Source organism: Vicia villosa, linkage group LG6, assembly GCF_029867415.1.
Source record: "Vicia villosa cultivar HV-30 ecotype Madison, WI linkage group LG6, Vvil1.0, whole genome shotgun sequence".
In the NCBI taxonomy this organism is placed as follows: Eukaryota; Viridiplantae; Streptophyta; class Magnoliopsida; order Fabales; family Fabaceae; genus Vicia; species Vicia villosa.
The window spans coordinates 33057262-33075131 of NC_081185.1; the positions used below are offsets into that span (position 1 = coordinate 33057262).

General features: G+C 35.7%; 1 long non-coding RNA gene across 2 annotated transcripts; it reads right to left on the reverse strand.

The window, feature by feature from the left end:
• Nucleotides 1–15262: 15262 nt before the first annotated feature.
• On the reverse strand, nt 15263–17652 carry LOC131611417 (uncharacterized). Of its 2 annotated transcripts, none has more exons than XR_009286894.1 (5): nt 17263–17652; nt 16743–16833; nt 16233–16314; nt 15552–15606; nt 15263–15464 (listed from the first exon to the last, which is right to left on the reverse strand). It is a non-coding gene; the product is annotated as an uncharacterized LOC131611417 (long non-coding RNA). The 2 variants fall into 2 exon arrangements; XR_009286893.1 differs by having other exon boundaries at nt 15552–15614.
• Nucleotides 17653–17870: the final 218 nt, after the last annotated feature.

Consider the following 17870-nt stretch of genomic DNA (forward strand, 5'->3'; position numbering starts at 1 on the left):
TCGGGATGTTACAACTCTCTCCCACTTAAGAGATTTTCGTCCTCGAAAATTACCTCAAGCGAACAACTCTGGATACGAATCCTTCATCCGATTCTCAAGTTCCCAAGTCACATTACCTTCTCCCGGTCCTCCCCAAATCACTTTTACCAAAGCAATCTCTTTACTACGAAGTTTCTTCACTTCTCGATCTTCAATCCGCACAGGTTATGTGTTAACCGTCAAGTTATCTCTTACTTGCACATCATCTAATTGGACAGTATGAGATGGATCTCCAATGTATCTCCTTAATTAAGACACATGGAACACATCTTGAAGATTAGCAAGTGACGGCGGTAAAGCAATTAAATATGCCATCTCACCTACTCTCTCGGAAATGTGATACGGACCAATAAAACGCGACGTTAACTTACGCGATTTCAAAGCTCTACCAACACCTGTTACCGGCGTAACCTGAAGAAACTCATGATCATCCTTCTCAAACTCATCCTCCTCTTATCATGGTAACTCTTCTGACGACTCTGAGAAGCCTTCATATTCTTTTGAATCATCTTAATCTTATCCTTAGTCTGTTGAACTATCTTAGGTCCAACCACAACATTCTATCCAGATTCATACTAATACAAAGACGTCATACACTTCCTACCATACAAAGCCTCAAAAGGTGCATTCTAATATTTGAATGGAAACTGTTATTATAAGTAAACTTAATCAAAGGCAAAAAGCTATCTCAAGCATATCCTTGCTCTAAAACACAATACCTCAAAAGATCCTCAAGCGACTGAATCGTTCTCTTAGTCTGATCATCGGTTTCTGGATGAAAAGCGGAACTCAAACGCAACTTAGTACCCAAAGCACTTTGCAAACCTTCTCAGAATCTTGAAGTAAACCTTGGATCCATTTCCGAAACAATACTCGACGGAATACCATGCAAACAAACAATCCTCTCAATGTATAACTTTGCAAGTCTCTCGATCGAATAATCCATCCTCATCGGAATAAAGTGAGCAGATTTCGTCAATCTATCCACAATAACCCAAATAGCTTCACAATTAATCGACGTTCTCGCTAAACCTAAAAAAAATCCATCGAGATACTATCCCACTTCCACTCAAGAATGGATAACAGTTGCATCAAACCAAACGGTTTCGGAAAGCTGAGAGAAAGAGTTACAACTTTCATGTTGGATTCAAAGTCATATTCGGAGTGCATAATTCCCAGAAGTTCATTGAAGTTTTGGACTTTAGAAATTAAGTTGTTTTGGGTGATTTTTAGAACGCGTCGATCTGATTCCCGTAGCTCTAGTTATAATTTTTTTATTGAAAGCTGCTAATGCTGAAAATAAAATACAAAAATCAAATAAAGGCAAAAAATAAACTAAAATATGAAAACATAACAAAAGTGAAAAATAAGCAAAACAAATTATGGAAATGCCTATGTACAAACATAGAAGATTGTGTATCAAAATGCACTGATCAAATTCCCCCACACTTGAACTTTTGCACTCCGAACAAAATGATAACTTCAAAAGAATAAGAAAAATTCAAAACAAAACCAAAACAGAGAATGCATTCTTAGAAGTATTCAAGATACAAGGTACAAGTAGGATTCTAAGTCTAAGCTTCAAGAATATGATGTTAGTGAGCAACTTTTTGTGACTTTTAAAGCAAATAGGAGAAACAAATTACCAAACGTACATCAAAAGCAGTAAGATCCTCACAGGATAAAATTCACTCAACTCTCAAGTGTTTAGGTTACTGTTTACACTCAAAGCACAACATGAAAGTCAGTACTACCATAAGCTTGAAAAGACTATTATAACACCCGTAATTTAATTAATTATTTAATTAAATTATTTTCGGATTATTTGTTGATAAGTTGTTATATGTTGGGTTGTGTTGCGAAGTTGATTATTTAGTTGATTAATTGGTTGATTAGTTGTAGAAATAGTATTAGAATAATACTAGATTATTTGTTGGGCTTATTTAAACGGTTGATGGTAATAAGAATGGGAGTGTTAAGTTAGGCCCAATAAGACTAATGGGAATTTTGTGGTTAAGTTGAATAAAAGAAAGGAAATTAGGTTTTATCAGTAAAAAGAGGAACAAGGGTTTTGGAGAAGAGAAGAGAAAAAGGGGTTTTCGAAGTTTGACCGGGGAAAGTTACAGAAGAGGCAACGGTTGAAAGCTATGGCAAAAGCTAGGCTCAACCGGTGGAATAAAGCGGTCTCCAATCCAAGGTAAGGATGGGGGTTCTAACTCTATAATGGGATATATGATGGATATTTTTGTAGGGATTGGGTTTGTGTAAATCGTTGGTGCGTCGAATTTCGGTTTCGGATTGTACCGAATTTCTGTTTGTTTCCCTATTTGATTAGTAAATGCTGTGAAATTGAATTTATGGAATTGGTGTTGTTGACTGTCATAAGCTTGTGATACCGTACCAATATTACCGATTGATGAATGTGGTTATGGGAAATGTTCCAAGAATTTATAGTTGTTAATCTATTGTTGTGTTTATATATTGTGTCGTGTTGAATTGGTAATCGAATGAAAAACCGATAATCGAAGAAATTCTGGAAACTAGGATGTTAGAAAATAGCATTGGACCTGGAAAGTGCGAGGCGACTGCCTCTGGTGGGATTAAGGAGAGAAACGTCCGCCTCTCATGAAAGAAAGAAAAAGAAATAAATGGAAAAGGATGAGAGACGCCTTCCTCTCATCATGGTAGGAGTAAGAGGTGCATGCCTCTCATGCTTTAGCGGGCCAAAGGCGCATGTCTCAAGGAATTGGCAAGGGGGGCGCTTGACTCACCTATCATGTAGTTTCTTATTAGTATTATATGAAGGATAGAAAAACACTTAGAAAGGGGGGGTTTGAATAAGTGTAGCTTTAAAAACTTGACAGATAAAAATAAATTGCACAGTTATTTTTATCCTGGTTCGTTGTTAACTAAACTACTCCAGTCCACCCCCGCAGAGATGATTTACCTCAACTGAGGATTTAATCCACTAATCGCACGGATTACAATGGTTCTCCACTTAGTCAGCAACTAAGTCTTCCAGAGTCTTCTGATCACACACTGATCACTCCAGGAACAACTGCTTAGATACCTTCTAATACTTTTCTAGAGTATTCTGTTCCACACGATCACTCTAGTTACAACCTGCTTAGATAACCTCTAAGACTTCCTAGAGTATACTGATCCACACGATCACTCTAGTTCCTTACAACTTAATGTAATCAATTCTAAGAGTATTACAATTGCTTCTTAAAAGCTATAATCACAAACTGTGATATTTCTCTTAACGTTTAAGCTTAATCTCACTAATATATTACAACAGCAATGTAGTGAGCTTTGATGAAGATGAAGATTCTGAGCTTTGAGTAGAACAGAGTTTCAGCAAGTTAATATGAGTTGTTTTTGTGCAGAATCGTTAACCTTGCTTCTCATCAGAACTTCATATTTATAGGCGTTGGAGAAGATGACCGTTGAGTGCATTTAATGCTTTGCGTGTTCCGTACAGCATCGCATTTAATGTTATACGCTTTTGTCAACTACCTCGAGCCTTGTTCACGCTGTGTCTACTGACGTAGCCTTTAATAGCTTTTAACGTTCCTTTTGTCAGTCAGCGTAGCCTGCCACTTGTACTTCCTTCTGATCTGATGTTTGTGAATACAACGTTTGAATATCATCAGAGTCAAACAGCTTGGTGCATAGCATCTTCTGATCTTCTGACCTTGAAGTGCTTCTGAGCGTGATACCATCAGAACTTCAGTGCTTCTGATCTCATGTTCTTCTGATGCTTCCATAGACCCATGTTCTGATTCTGCTTCGACCATCTTCTGATGTCTTGCCAGACCATGTTCTGATGTTGCATGCTGAACCCTTTGAGACAAAGCTTCTGAGCGCTGAATTATGCATACTCTTTATATATTTCCTGAAAAGGAAATTGCATTGGATTAGAGTACCATATTATCTTAAGCAAAATTCATATTATTGTTATCATCAAAACTAAGATAATTGATCAGAACAAATCTTGTTCTAACAATCTCCCCCTTTTTGATGATGACAAAAACATATATAAATGATATGAATTTGCGATCAGAAAGAGCAGACGGCAAAAGACAAATTACACAGCTATAGCATAAGCATATGAATATGTCTCCCCCTGAGATTAACAATCTCCCCCTGAGATAAATAATCTCCCCCTGAAATAAATACTCGAAGAACTTTAATAAAAGACTTCCCTGATTATTTCGGTAGAGACGATCACATAAGCTTCTGTCTTCAGAGAATTCATAGCTTCTGACTTCTGCTTCCATTGGACAGCTTCAGAACTAGAATTTCTTTAGATCCCTAGAACACTCACAGCTTCTGATTCCTGCTTCCATCTAGGACAGCTTCAGAACTTGAATTTCTTTGATCTCCAGAACATTCACAGCTTCTGATTTCTGCTTCCATTTAGGACAGCTTCAGAACTTGAATTTCTTTAATCTTCAGAACATTCACAGCTTCTGATTTCTGCTTCCATTTAGGACAGCTTCAGAACTTGAGTTTTCTGGATCTTTAGAACAATCACAGCTTCTGATTTCTGCTTCCCTCGGATAGCTTCAGAGCTTTGAATTTCTACCAACATCACTTCATGCTAGATTTGTATCAGAACATTGTTGAATGTACCAGAGCATCATCAGAGCATCTCTACATCCTGAAATGTTACAGAACAAAAACTAAACGACAAAAGTCAGCATGAACGAGTCAGAACATAAAATGTATATTAGAACACATGATATGTATCAGAGCCATATAGGCTAAAATAATGTTATCAGAGCAAATAGAATTTTGTCAGAGCAAATAGACAAATATGGATCAAATTCTATTATCAGTGCTTCTGATTCATTCTTCTTTCTTGCTTCTGATTTCTGAAGCTTGACAGCACTCAGCTTGCTTCAGTTTCCATGAGCTTATTCTTTTTTACAGAATAACACTTCTTATGGTTTTGCTTCTTGTGTTTGCTTTGAAGATTCTCTTCACTTCTTTGTACCTGCAAAACACTTAAACCATATAGAACTTGCAGTTCTTGTTAGAAAATGTGTGGGAGCTTTACCCAGCAACTGATAGATTAATCAAATCATTTATCATTTATCTTCTCCCCCTTTTTGTCATAACATCAAAAAGAATATCTCAAAAGATTCAGAGACAAACAGAACGAAACACACGGAGGAAGAAGATGATTTCATTTAAGTTCAAACAGCAGGTACAGAAGTACATGAAGATAAGTAAGATCAGATGCACAGAACCAAAACAGATGCAACGAAAAAAAAGAAACAACACAGACTCAATCTAAGATGGCCCTAGCCTTGACAAGATCTTGGCCAGCATCTCTTTAACCTCATTGTTGTGTCCTTCTTGCCTCACCATGAAAGCGTTATACTTATCATTGAGTGAGCTTTGCTCATCCTGTCTCTTCTGAATTTCTTCCAGAGTCCTTGCAAGACGAGAAGATTCATCAGAAGAAGCTTCACAGCTTCTATCCACAGGGATGACATGTTGATCTGCAGCTTCCATAGATAGATCATTTGCAGGGATTTCCTCAACAGGATCTGATTCAGCAACATGATCTTCAGCATCTGCTTCTTGCATAGAAGCATATCCATATTCTGCAGCAGGAATTTCCGAGTCTCCATTCTCAAGTGCCTGAAGAATGGCAGCTAGATTCCTGGGAGCAGAAGGACCTTCAACTTCTGGTGGGTCAACAACTTCTGGAATGACCAAGCTTGGGTCTTTCTCAGAAGGGTTTTCCCTCAGATAGTCAAAGAGAGACTTGAAGTCTCCGAGCAGAACAGGATAATCAGGAATAAAGATAACAATATCCCTGCATGGATTTGCTTCCATTTCAGCAGCCAATCTTAATTGTTCCATCTCATCCAAGAAGGGCTTCTCTTCCAACAGATGTCTTCCTTTGAGACTAGCAAACCAGAAGTCTTCATAATTCCTCAGAATTCCACGAGGCCGTGGGGCAGCAGCTACACAGGCTTCCTGAAGTTCTAAAAACAGAGCATCTGATTCTCTGCGAAGGATCCTCCAGAAGTTCCGCATAGCAACATCATTCAATCCAGAACTTTCAACAATTCTGAGAGTATCAAAGATACTTCTGAGATTCCTCTTTATGTTTTCAAAAACTACACCAATAGGGTATACAGGGCGAAATTTTATTTGGGTTTTTGAAAAGGCAGGGTTGGAAGTGAAGTACGGATGAGGTTCTCTATCCAACCTATAAGAAGATTCTGCTTCAGTATCAGAATCTAACACTACTACTTCAGCTTCAGGACGAGGCTTGGGAGTGTAGTTGCAATCACGGAGCAGCTGCTCATGTGATGCAGAGGTTGGAAAAGGAGAATCACAAAGATTATTTTGAGAGGTGGAGGGAGTATGTTCAAAGGTGGCATTGGGAGAAGCTTGAGATGGAAAGAGAGTTTGAATGGGTGGTATATCCAAAACATGATCATCAGCAGCTTGGTCAGAAACAAAGTTAGTTGAGGATGAAGGAGACGGGATGAAGGCATCTGGAATTGGTGAGAGAGAAGGAGAATTGGGTTTGGTTGCATGAGAAGATGGAGGTGTAAGAACATGGACAAAAACCGGTGATTCCGATGTGGCTTTTTCTGGTTCAGGTGTAGGGACAACCGCTATTGGTGCAACTTCTGAACGAACAGCAGGAACAGAATCAGGTTCAGAAATGCATATACCTTTGGAACCTCTCAGAAAAGCTTTGGCCACATCCTCAGTCTTCTTCTGCTTTTTACTCTTCGGCTCTTCAATAATCTTTGCTTTGCCTCTAGAGATTTCTTTCCTTCTGACATAGGCCAGAACTTCTGGTTGATTCTCAGCCTCTTGAGCAGCATTATCTTCATCTGAGCTTTGAATAATCATCTTCCTTTTTCTGGTTATCTTCTTCTTAACAATTTCAACAATCTCATCATTGTTATTTGACTTCTTCTTCTTTTTCTTCTTCTCAGCTTCCTTCTTATTCTTCTCAAAATCAGCAGATACGGCCTTAACAACTTTTGCAGTCACTTCTTCTAGGACTACTTCATTTTTAGTGGTAGCAGCAACTTTCTTTGCAACCTTCACTTGATTAAAGGAGGGATGATCAAACTTTCTTTTGGTTCTTTCTTCCTTCTTGCGATTCACTTTAATAGGAGCACCTTTGTCTTGATCTTTAAGACTCTTATCCTCTTTTTGTGACTTCAGATACTTAGTTCTGACTTCAGGTACCTCACTATTGAAGAAGGTTTCAAAGTCAGCTAGAACTGGTTTTCTTCTGATTCTTGTTCCAACTAGAGGTTTAGGAACTTTGAGGATAGTGTCAATTATTTTCATCTTCTTTAAAGAAAAAGCATTCAGACAGGCTCCAGAGGTGACAGCAAGGTCTTTGATAATACCTTCAGACTCCAGACTCTCAACAATCTTGGAATGCACCAGAAGGTTTGTAATAATTCTACCAAAAGGAATGATTGTTCCACCATTTTCTTTTCTGAAAGCGTTTCTGGAATCCTTTACTGCTTTCCACATATGGTTGAAGATAATGTAAATCGCATCAACCTTCTTCTGAGTGGCAATGCAATAAAGAATATACCTTTGCTCATTATTGATGAAATCCGAGGCATGTGTACTTTTCCTATGATAGAAGCACCCAAGAAGGATCTTTGCCCAGATTCTGTAGACATCTCTCAAATCCTTGACGTGTTTTGTTTTCTTGACATTTGGATAGAGAGTGGATAGAACATCTCCCAAATCTGCCCTTTGATCAAACTCAAAAACCCCTTCAGGGTTTTTCATATCAAACATCATTCTTAGGATGTTTTCAGTAATAACAACAAACTTTCCATGGACGAAAGAAAGTATAGATTTTGGAGCAACCACAGCATGTGCCCAGAACTCCTTGACAAGATCCGGATAAACTGGACCAACGAACTCAGCAAACAACGAGGTCCATCCTTGAAAGATGATGTCTTCTTTAAGGTGAAATTGGTTTTCTTCAATGTTGTCAAAGTCAACCATGAGTTCACACAGAACTTCCAATTCATCTTTAGGAATGGAGCATGCAACAACAGGGGTGAGTTCCTGGTTTGTTTCATTATGAATATGGAGAAGAGTAGATGAACCAACAATTTGAGATGAGGAAGCAGCCATTGAAACAGAACGAACAACTAAGAGGAACAAATTCTGGGTTTTCGGTTAGGGTTTTAGAAACGACTAAGAAGATTTCAAAAGAGAGTATGCAAGAAGAAGGAGAGACACGGAGCGAAGAAAAAAAAATATATGAGATGATTTGAAAAGAATATATAGAGACGGATTTGAAAAAAGAAAATAATAAAAAATATAAACTGAACAATTCCAGAATCAAAAGAAATCAATTTTATTAAATGATGAGTGACGTAAGGAGAGAGAACGTGGTAAATGAAATGATTTATAACAGTTACCTAGGTCGGCGTCTTTTCAACTGCACGCTTTGTACTAACCGTACAGACACGTGTTCACCATCAGATAATAGATGACAGCTGTAAATTTCAGAATAGACTTTACGCCTTCAGATTCTGATCACTGCTTCTGATCTGATCAACTTTCTCTTTTGGAAATACTCCTTCTGAAGTGTGCTGATATAAATCTGAATGATCTTCTGATCCATTACTTCTGATATACACAGCTTCTGGAGGTTCACTTCTTTGTTCTGCAGCTTCTGATACGACAAAATTGTATCTGCAGAAATTCTTAAGCTGCTTTGTTTCATCAGAGACAAGTTTATCATCAAACCAGATATTTATAGATTCGTCCACAAACAATGTTTCAGTATTGTATATTCTGTAGCATTTAGAGCATTCAGAATAATCAAGAACGAAACATCAATGCTATAGAAACAAACAAAACAGATGGTTCCAAGACTAATAAACTTTCTTTTCTGATCTCCTACGAACATAGTTTCTTCAACAGATTTAAGTACCAGAACTTGGAAGACAGTTCTTCTTCCCTTCAAGTGTTGAGACCAACTTGAGTCCAGGTGACTTGACATGTTGACCTTTATCTTCTTTGTTGCCAAGAGAATCTGCAAAAGAAATAGTCTTTTTCTTTGGTACCCACATCTTCTTGGGTCCTTTCTTGTTAGATTTTCTCAAGTTCTGATTGAACTTGGGTTTAACATTGTAAGCAATAGGAGGAACAGCATGATAATTTTTAATGTGAGTTTCATGATATTTCCTAGGTTGTGTCACATGCTTTTTGGTGTGTGTTATGTGAAAACTTTGAGCATGTGAAGTGTGCCTAATATCATGGGAGTGGCCATACTTGAACTGATCATACAATGGCTTGTATGTGAGTTTCATTTCATCAACAGGTTCAAGTTTGTATGGGGTTTCACCCTCAAAACCAATGCCGACTCTTTTGTTTCCAGACACAGCATATATCATAGAAGCTAGCTGACTTCTGCCAATACTTCTAGATAAGAACTTCCTGAAACTTAAATCATATTCTTTCAGAATATGGTTTAGACTAGGAGTGGATTTTTCTGAATCAGAAGGAGATCCAACATTATTGGATAATTTTAAAAGTTTTTCTTTTAATTCAGAATTCTCCAACTCAAGCTTATTTGTTTCAAATTCAAATAGCTTTTTCAGCTTTTTGTATTTGAGACTAATCTGAGACTTGAATTCCAGAAGTTCTGTTAGACCGGAAACTAACTCATCTCTAGTAAGTTCAGAAAATACCTCTTCAGAATCTGATTCTGATGTAGATTCTGATCCGTCATCTTCTGTCGCCATCAGCGCACAGTTAGCCTGCTCATCTTCAGAGTCTGAATCATCTTCTGACTCATCCCAGGTTGCCATAAGACCTTTCTTCTTATGAAACTTCTTCTTGGGATTTTCCTTCTGAAGTTTTGGACATTCATTCTTGAAATGTCCAGGCTCATTGCATTCATAGCACATGACCTTCTTCTTGTCAAATCTTCTGTCATCAGAAGATTCTCCACGTTCAAATTTCTTTGAACTTCTGACGCCTCTGAACTTCCTTTGCTTGTTCTTCCAGAGTTGATTTAGCCTTCTGGAGATCAAGGACAGTTCATCTTCTTCTTCAGATTCTGATTCTTCAGGATCTTCTTCTCTTGCCTGAAAAGCGTTAGTGCATTTTTTGATATTGGATTTTAATGCAATAGACTTACCTTTCTTTTGAGGCTCATTTGCGTCCAGCTCTATTTCATGGCTTCTCAAGGCACTGATAAGCTCTTCCAGAGAAACTTCATTCAGATTCTTTGCAATCTTGAATGCAGTCACCATAGGACCCCATCTTCTGGGTAAGCTTCTGATGATCTTCTTTACGTGATCAGCCTTGGTGTATCCCTTGTCAAGAACTCTCAATCCAGCAGTAAGAGTTTGAAATCTTGAAAACATCTTTTCAATGTCTTCATCATCCTCCATCTTGAAGGCTTCATACTTCTGGATTAAAGCGAGAGCTTTAGTCTCCTTGACTTGAGCATTTCCTTCATGAGTCATTTTCAAGGACTCATATATGTCATAGGCCGTTTCCCTGTTAGATATCTTCTCATACTCAGCATGAGAGATAGCATTCAGCAAAACAGTTCTGCATTTATGATGATTCCTGAAAAGCTTCTTCTGATCATCATTCATTTCTTGCCTTGTCAGCTTTACGCCACTGGCATTTACTGGATGTTTGTAACCATCCATCAGAAGATCCCATAGATCACCATCTAGACCAAGAAAGTAACTTTCCAGTTTATCTTTCCAGTATTCAAAGTTTTCACCATCAAATACCGGCGGTCTAGTATAACCATTGTTACCGTTGTGTTGCTCAGCAGAGCCAGATGTAGATGCAGGTGTAGACTTTGCAGTTTCATCAACCATCTTTTACTGAAGCGTTTTTCTCTTCCTGAATCTTTTCTAAACACGGTTAAGTGCTTGCACCTTAGAACCGGCGCTCTGATGCCAATTGAAGGATAGAAAAACACTTAGAAAGGGGGGGTTTGAATAAGTGTAGCTTTAAAAACTTGACAGATAAAAATAAATTGCACAGTTATTTTTATCCTGGTTCGTTGTTAACTAAACTACTCCAGTCCACCCCCGCAGAGATGATTTACCTCAACTGAGGATTTAATCCACTAATCGCACGGATTACAATGGTTCTCCACTTAGTCAGCAACTAAGTCTTCCAGAGTCTTCTGATCACACACTGATCACTCCAGGAACAACTGCTTAGATACCTTCTAAGACTTTTCTAGAGTATTCTGATCCACACGATCACTCTAGTTACAACCTGCTTAGATAACCTCTAAGACTTCCTAGAGTATACTGATCCACACGATCACTCTAGTTCCTTACAACTTAATGTAATCAATTCTAAGAGTATTACAATTGCTTCTTAAAAGCTATAATCACAAACTGTGATATTTCTCTTAACGTTTAAGCTTAATCTCACTAATATATTACAACAGCAATGTAGTGAGCTTTGATGAAGATGAAGATTCTGAGCTTTGAGTAGAACAGAGTTTCAGCAAGTTAATATGAGTTGTTTTTGTGCAGAATCGTTAACCTTGCTTCTCATCAGAACTTCATATTTATAGGCGTTGGAGAAGATGACCGTTGAGTGCATTTAATGCTTTGCATGTTCCGTACAGCATCGCATTTAATGTTATACGCTTTTGTCAACTACCTCGAGCCTTGTTCACGCTGTGTCTACTGACGTAGCCTTTAATAGCTTTTAACGTTCCTTTTGTCAGTCAGCGTAGCCTGCCACTTGTACTTCCTTCTGATCTGATGTTTGTGAATACAACGTTTGAATATCATCAGAGTCAAACAGCTTGGTGCATAGCATCTTCTGATCTTCTGACCTTGAAGTGCTTCTGAGCGTGATACCATCAGAACTTCAGTGCTTCTGATCTCATGTTCTTCTGATGCTTCCATAGACCCATGTTCTGATTCTGCTTCGACCATCTTCTGATGTCTTGCCAGACCAAGTTCTGATGTTGCATGCTGAACCCTTTGAGACAAAGCTTCTGAGCGCTGAATTATGCATACTCTTTATATATTTCCTGAAAAGGAAATTGCATTGGATTAGAGTACCATATTATCTTAAGCAAAATTCATATTATTGTTATCATCAAAACTAAGATAATTGATCAGAACAAATCTTGTTCTAACATTATAATAGCTTCATGTGCAATGTATTTTCAATATAATTCATTCCTACCTAAGTACCAATGGAGGTACATGTTAATGTTAGTTAATGAAAACTAAACTAATTATTGGTTGAATATTTAGTAACAGAGGCAGAGACAAAAAATAATTAGCGGGAACACTTAACAGAAATTAATGCGGTGACTAGTAGTAGAAATCAGCAAATAGTCAATACAGTAATTAATAGTGAAAATTGGTAAGTGAATAATAAGAGATAGTATGTATTATCTGACAGTATAACAATACTATTATCAGTATAAGTTGTTAACAACAGTACCAGTTAATGTAGTGGAGCAGAAAATATTAGAATTCTAACAGAGAAGTAATAAGCAGGATATAGTCGAATTAACCGAATAATTATACCGAGCGGGTTACGAATAGTTCGGTTGAGTCGATGAGTTGTATAAGTTGTTGTATGTGTGTATTACTGTTGTGAATTACGGGTGGAATGATTTTTGTTGTTTTGCCTCTATCAATTGGCAAAGAAATCAAGTTGTAGGCTTATGCCAAAGTTGAATTGTTGTTGTACTGTTGTTGTATGTTGTAGGCTTATGCCAATGTTGATTTGTGGCATTGTTGTTGTTGCATTCATATTATTGTCGCATACATAACATATCAAGTTGAAGTTGATGCTCGGTAAGTTAGTCTGGATTGGTAAATATTAAGTTGAAGGCTTATGCCATATTTTTAATTTGAAGGCTTATGCCTTATTGATTCCTCTATTAATTGGCAGATTTTAAGTTGGAAGTTTTGCTCCGTTGGTACCACATGCATGTCCATCGTAATGAGTCGCATTTCAAGTTATATCTCTGAGTTGTTGTGATGATGAAATAGTTGGTATACCGTGTTGATGATATCGTTGTGAAGCTGAAATAATTGATATGTTTTGTTGATAATTTTATGATGATAAATGTTGGTTTAAAAGTTGTGAAGCGGTGATTTTGCATGAACTGATTCTAGTATAGTATTTATCATACATCCGATTATATTGTTTGATATCTCACCCCTTCTGTTTGAATGTTAGCTCTATGTTGATAACGTGCATGTAATCCAAAATGAAGGTTGTTTACCTTCAGTAGTTCGAGTCAGGTGTTGGTTGCTCTGATACGTAACACTCGGGGGGATGAACGCTAGTGTTTTATAGTTGTTATTATAATAGTTGCTGAGTTTTAAGTTGAATTTTGTTAAATACGTTGTTGCTTTAAAGTCTTTTATGTTGGACAAAGATGTGGTGTCATTAAGTTGAAGTTTATAAATCCGTTGCGTGGTAGTTTAAAAGTTGTTTTATTTTGAAGACATAAAGTTGTTGTTAATTGTTCATCCAAGTCTTAATGTGTTATAAATCTGTATTACATGCGATTATAAGTTGACGTTTTAAGTTGAAAGTGTAGCATCCCATGTTTTGTTGGAAATTTTGTAACTCTGATTTTATATTATTCGTCGGGTAGAATTGAGGTGTTACAACTATAACATCTGCAATTTAAATAAATGCACACATATCAAAAGGACTTTTATTCGGTTGTAACTTGGCCAAGGTGGAGGTGAGATAAATCCTAAGGGGATACTAGGCTAAAAATCAAAGGATTAAAAGAAAATTGAAGCGAATGCGGGAGTTGAACTACAAGATACAATATTTGCTTTCAAACAACAACCTCACAACTTATTTCTCTTTTCTTTTTCCTTTTTATTCTTTTCTCTTTTTTTCTTTTCTTTTTTCAGAAGGACTATGCATTGAAATCATTCTCTATTTTTTTCCATATTTTTTTTCCTTTTGTTTTTTTTTTTTGCCAACATCAAAACAGCATCACAAAACTAAAAAAAAATATAAAGTTCAACCCCACACAACGCCAAAAGACTCAAAGGGGGCTTCAATAAGGGATAATATTATCAGGGCCAGTCTTGTCTTTTCAGAGGCCCGGTGCTAATAATAAAAATGGACCCCTACTAAAAAATATTGAACAACTAACTTTAAAATTTGATCATATAATAATTTAAATCTAATAATTTCATTCACAATCCATTTAATTATAAAAATTAATAAAAAATAACATTAGTTTTGCTAAAATATTAATATTATAATAGAAATAAAATTAAACAATATATTTCTATATAAAAATAATAATAGATCAAACCATTCTTCATCATGGAATGATGGAATCATGTTTCTGATTTAATGATAAAACTGTTATATATTTTTAATTTCAAAAAATATTTAACAATTAAAGTTGCCAACTCACATCAAAGGATCGAACACACACACAACCTTAAAGATAAGGCGAGACTTGAACAAACGCTGGGGCAATACTACAACGATGCAATTGTTTTCAACAAATATATATATATATATATATATATATATATATATATATATATATATATATATATATATATATATATATATATATATATATCACTACAACACGGAAGGCCTACGAAAGCGCTTATTTTGGGCTTTAAAAGCGCTTAAAAGCGCTGTGAAAGCCAGCGCTGGCGTAGGTAACAAAAGCGCTTCTGAAAGCGCTCTGGTAGACCCCCCCTATAAGAGCGCTTTTTCCAGAAAAGCGCTCTTGTAGATCCCCCTTTAAGAGCGCTTTTTCCAGAAAAAGCGCTCTCGTAGCCTCCCCTATAGCAGCGCTTTTTCCAGAAGCGCTTTCGTAGGTTGCGCTTTTTTTAATATTTTGACATATCTCAAATTCTCACTAATATTTTGAGAAATACATTTATTATATTAAACAAATAAAATTTTAAAAAAAATACATTTAATATGAAACATTTTATGAATTAGTATTGCATATATTTATTATCAAAATACAAATAAAACATCACTAATTTTATAAGTGCTCTAGAAGCTTAGTTTACAATCAAATTCTCAAAACACAAAATACAATACAACTATATATATATATATATATATATATATATATATATATATATATATATATATATATATATATATATATATATATATATATATATATATATATATATATATATATATATATATATATATATTCGCTCCCTAAGAAATTTCCCCAAAATCCAACTTGAGACATTTCCTTCCTTTCTCTACTTAGCCTCACAGCAAATACCACACATATAAAAATGTGATGATATAATTGAAAACTCAATATTTCTTATGTGGTGTAAAGTTGTTCACTTATGAGCTCCGATCAAGTGAGTGTTGTAAAACTGTCCACTTTTGAGTTTCAATGAATTGATGACCTGGACCAAAATAAACTTTCGAGGTTAGAAAAGTAACAGCTAGCATAAAACAGCTTTGAAACAGGATTGATTATTTTGTGTACTTACTAATGGTTTTGATTCTTTGAAATTGTGAAACCTCCACAACGAAGCTTGTACTCAGCTGCACAACTCAGGTGAGCATGTGTGGTTAGAAATCACATGATCAAGGCAAAATAAATTTAACTATGTAAAAAATAGTCCTTACTTATGATTAGGATCTCACTCTTTCGATAAAAAATAGTCCTTACTTATGATTAGGATCTCACAAATTGAAAGATAAATGGGGTATTGAAAGCATCTTTCAAAACCAAAACATCCACACTACTCAATTATAACCAAGTAAACTAAATGAATAAGCATGAACACATCTTATAGTATTTTAAATTTTAGGAAAATGAATAAAAATTCATATTTCAATAACATTGATTTTGGTCCGGAGATTAAAAAAAGATTAGAAAGTGAATAATATGAATAAAGAACAGGAAAAGGATTAGTTTAGGTTTACTATCCATGATAGTTCAATCAACTACTAAACTCAACAGTGATCGATTGTCGAAAAAAGTGTCAATCCTTCTGCATCCTAGCATGGAAGATAGAAATTAACCAAGTTTCACATTAGATTTTTCATTAGCATTAAGTTATAACTAAATTACAATAAAATTTATACAAAAAGATAGTTTGATATAAAGCCATACAATCTTTTCCAAACCACACTTATCTTCTTACTATATAAATCACAAAACTCACCACAATAACAGGTTTGTTGTTTTTAGTTTCCTTCTTGAACCTCTCCTTGAATTCACATATAAAATATCATCAAAACAGGCAACTGCAATCAGAAACAAATCAAACCATTACTTTCATTTTGACAATTTCCTCTTAGAGCTTCTTCCTATCAGTATGTGTAAGTGGTGCTTTCTAAAAGATATTAAATAATTTGAAAATATAATGAAGGTGAACACTTTGTAACATATAAAAAACTCTTTCTACAATATACATCTACCAAGTGTGCTTGCACACAAACAAGGCTTCCCAATCGCAAAATATATTTATCTAGACGTCAATTTTCAATAGAATAATTTAATAAAAACATTAGTTCTTAAGAAAGTATGTATCCAAACTTTTCATTACCATAAAATATTAACTATCTTTTGTCTATTTCATAAGCAACTATATCCAGGATATATGTTCAAGACATACTTGTCAGAGACATAACAAGTTCTACAGATCCTGAAAATGCTTAGCATTGAAACTTACAGGAAAACTAAAGGGCCTCTTTGACTTGCTTCGATCCTTAAAAACTATCTTCAACAGCTTTATACCAATTTTATCACCATGGGGCTTAAACCTAATGAAAAATTAAAGCCAATAAAATTGAACGCATTATCACAAAAATATATTTAAAAACTTTAAAAAAGAAAAGGTAAAATAAGTTATGAATCACAATCCACATTCAAAAGGTAAAATAACTCGGTATTCACAACATATAAGTCCAATTGTAGCAGCTCTAACATCCACGTTTAAAGAATCAAATTAAAACACTAGGCAACATCAAATTATAGGAGTAGATAGCAACCATATAATCCAAAATAACAACTTGCAACATCAGATTTGAAGAAACAGAAACCCTAAATCCCAAAATTTCAAATCAGAAAACCCAAAACCTCAAATTATATCTAAGAGCAAAATAAATACAAATCTCTATTATAAAGATTGGAAAATGAAAGGTTATCTTCAATAATAAACACAAGAAATCATTGTGAAAAAAGATTTATACCTGGGATTGAACAGAGGAAATTGAATGGCTCATAGAACAAGGAGATCGTATCAACGGACAAAAACGAAGCAACCACAAATGTTCAATACCACAACAACAATTTCAACTCGCAAACAGTTTCATTACCGGCGTTCAGCTTTCAAACCCAGCAACATCATCTCCACGAAATCGGAGAAAGCTTCGAATCAGAGAGAAGAAGAGGACGAACGGAGATTCACGTCAGAGAAAGAGAACGGAATCGAAAAAGGGTTTGAGTCACCGGTGATTGATCGGAGAAGAAGAGGAAGACAATCAGAGGAAGAGAGAAGCCACCACAGCTTTGTTGAAGATGAAGGGTGTTGTTCTTATGTTGAGGAGGAAAAGAAAAGAACGTGTTTTAACCAACACAAACCCTAGTCCCTTTTCCTATTTATTCTTCTTTTTATTATTATTTTTTTATTCTGTTAGTTAATTAATTTTGTTTTAAAAATTTTAATTTTAAATTAGCTACGAGAGCGCTTTTCAAAAGCGCCTTTGTAACCAGCCTATACCAGCGCTTTTATAAAAGCGCTTTCATAAGGTAGCCTATAGCAGCGCTTTTCAAAAGCGCTTTCGTAGGATCACCTATA